At 53.6% G+C, this 2,500-nt stretch overlaps 1 protein-coding gene across 1 annotated transcript in view; it reads left to right on the forward strand.

Moving 5' to 3' along the window:
- LOC115165119 (protein RUFY3) overlaps positions 1-2,500 on the forward strand; it is a 49,580-nt gene that overhangs the window by 32,911 nt on the left and 14,169 nt on the right. The gene's annotated exons all lie outside the window — the stretch shown is intronic.

The raw sequence follows: 2,500 nt of genomic DNA on the forward strand, positions 1-2,500 counted from the left end.
CCCTCCCTCTATCTGTATTACCCCACCCCTCCGTCCCTCATCCCTGTATTAACCACCCTCCCTCCCTCATCCTGTATTAACCCATCCCTCCCTCCCTCTATCCTGTATTAACTCTTCCCTCCCTCCCTCCCTCATCCTATTAACTCTCTCCCTCCCTCCCTCATCCTGTATTAACCCATCCCTCCCTCCCTCCCTCATCCTGTATTAACCCATCCCTCCCTCCCTCCTCATCCTGTATTAACCCATCCTCTCCCTCCCTCATCCTTTATTAACCCATCCCTCCCTCCCTCATCCTGTATTAACCCATCCCTCCCTCCTCCCTCCATCCTATATTAACCCATCCCTCCCTCCCCCTCATCCTGTATTAACCCATCCCTCCCTCCCCTATCCTGTATTAACCCATCCCTCCCTCCCTCTCTCTATCCTGTATTAACCCATCCCTCCCTCCCTCTCTCATCCTGTATTAACCCATCCCTCCCTCTCTATCCTGTATTAACTCTTCCCTCCCTCCCTCCCTCATCCTGTATTAAGCCATCCCTCCCTCCCTCCCTCATCCTGTATTAACCCATCCCTCCCTCTCTCTATCCTGTATTAAGCCATCCCTCCCTCCCTCCCTCATCCTGTATTAACCCATCCCTCCCTCTCTCTATCCTGTATTAACCCATCCCTCCCTCCCTCCCTCATCCTGTATTAACCCATCCCTCTCTCCCTCCCTCATCCTTTATTAAGCCATCCCTCCCTCCCTCATCCTGTATTAACCCATCCCTCCCTCCCTCCCTCCATCCTGTATTAACCCATCCCTCCCTCCCTCCCTCATCCTGTATTAACCCATCCCTCCCTCCCCTATCCTGTATTAACCCATCCCTCCCTCCCTCTCTCTATCCTGTATTAACCCATCCCTCCCTCCCTCTCTCATCCTGTATTAACCCATCCCTCCCTCTCTCTATCCTGTATTAACTCTTCCCTCCCTCCCTCCCTCATCCTGTATTAAGCCATCCCTCCCTCCCTCCCTCATCCTGTATTAACCCATCCCTCCCTCTCTCTATCCTGTATTAACCCATCCCTCCCTCCCTCCCCTATCCTGTATTAACCCATCCCTCCCCCCCTCCATCCTGTATTAACCCATCCTTCCCTCCCTCCCTCTATCCTGTATTACCCCACCCCTCCGTCCCTCATCCTGTATTAACCCACCCCTCCCTCCCTCATCCTGTATTAACCCATCCCTCCCTCTCTCTATCCTGTATTAACTCTTCCCTCCCTCCCTCCCTCATCCTGTATTAACTCTTCCCTCCCTCCCTCCCTCATCCTGTATTAACCCATCCCTCCCTCCCTCCCTCATCCTGTATTAACCCATCCCTCCCTCCCTTCCTCATCCTGTATTAACCCATCCCTCCCTCCCTCCCTCATCCTTTATTAAGCCATCCCTCCCTCCCTCATCCTGTATTAACCCATCCCTCCCTCCCTCCCTCATCCTGTATTAACCCATCCCTCCCTCCCTCCCTCATCCTGTATTAACCCATCCCTCCCTCCCTCCCTCATCCTGTATTAACCCATCCCTCCCTCCCTCCCTCATCCTGTATTAACCCATCCCTCCCTCCCTCCCTCCATCCTATATTAACCCATCCCTCCCTCCCTCCCTCATCCTGTATTAACCCATCCCTCCCTCCCCTATCCTGTATTAACCCATCCCTCCCTCCCTCTCTCTATCCTGTATTAACCCATCCCTCCCTCCCTCCCTCATCCTGTATTAACCCATCCCTCTCTCCCTCCCTCATCCTTTATTAAGCCATCCCTCCCTCCCTCATCCTGTATTAACCCATCCCTCCCTCCCTCCCTCCATCCTGTATTAACCCATCCCTCCCTCCCTCCCTCATCCTGTATTAACCCATCCCTCCCTCCCCTATCCTGTATTAACCCATCCCTCCCTCCCTCTCTCTATCCTGTATTAACCCATCCCTCCCTCCCTCTCTCATCCTGTATTAACCCATCCCTCCCTCTCTCTATCCTGTATTAACTCTTCCCTCCCTCCCTCCCTCATCCTGTATTAAGCCATCCCTCCCTCCCTCCCTCATCCTGTATTAACCCATCCCTCCCTCTCTCTATCCTGTATTAACCCATCCCTCCCTCCCTCCCCTATCCTGTATTAACCCATCCCTCCCCCCTCCATCCTGTATTAACCCATCCCTCCCTCCCTCCCTCATCCTGTATTAACCCATCCCTCCCTCCCTCCCTCATCCTGTATTAACCCATCCCTCCCTCCCTCCCTCCATCCTGTATTAACCCATCCCTCCCTCCCTCCCTCATCCTGTATTAACCCATCCCTCCCTCCCTCCCTCCCTCATCCTGTATTAACCCATCCCTCCCTCCCTCATCCTGTATTAACCCATCCCTCCCTCCCTCCATCCTGTATTAACCCATCCCTCCCTCTCTCTATCCTGTATTAACCCATCCCTCCCTCTCTCTATCCTGTATTAACCCATCCCTCCCTCCATCATGTATT

This window comes from Salmo trutta, chromosome 27 (assembly GCF_901001165.1).
Source record: "Salmo trutta chromosome 27, fSalTru1.1, whole genome shotgun sequence".
Taxonomy (NCBI): Eukaryota; Metazoa; Chordata; class Actinopteri; order Salmoniformes; family Salmonidae; genus Salmo; species Salmo trutta.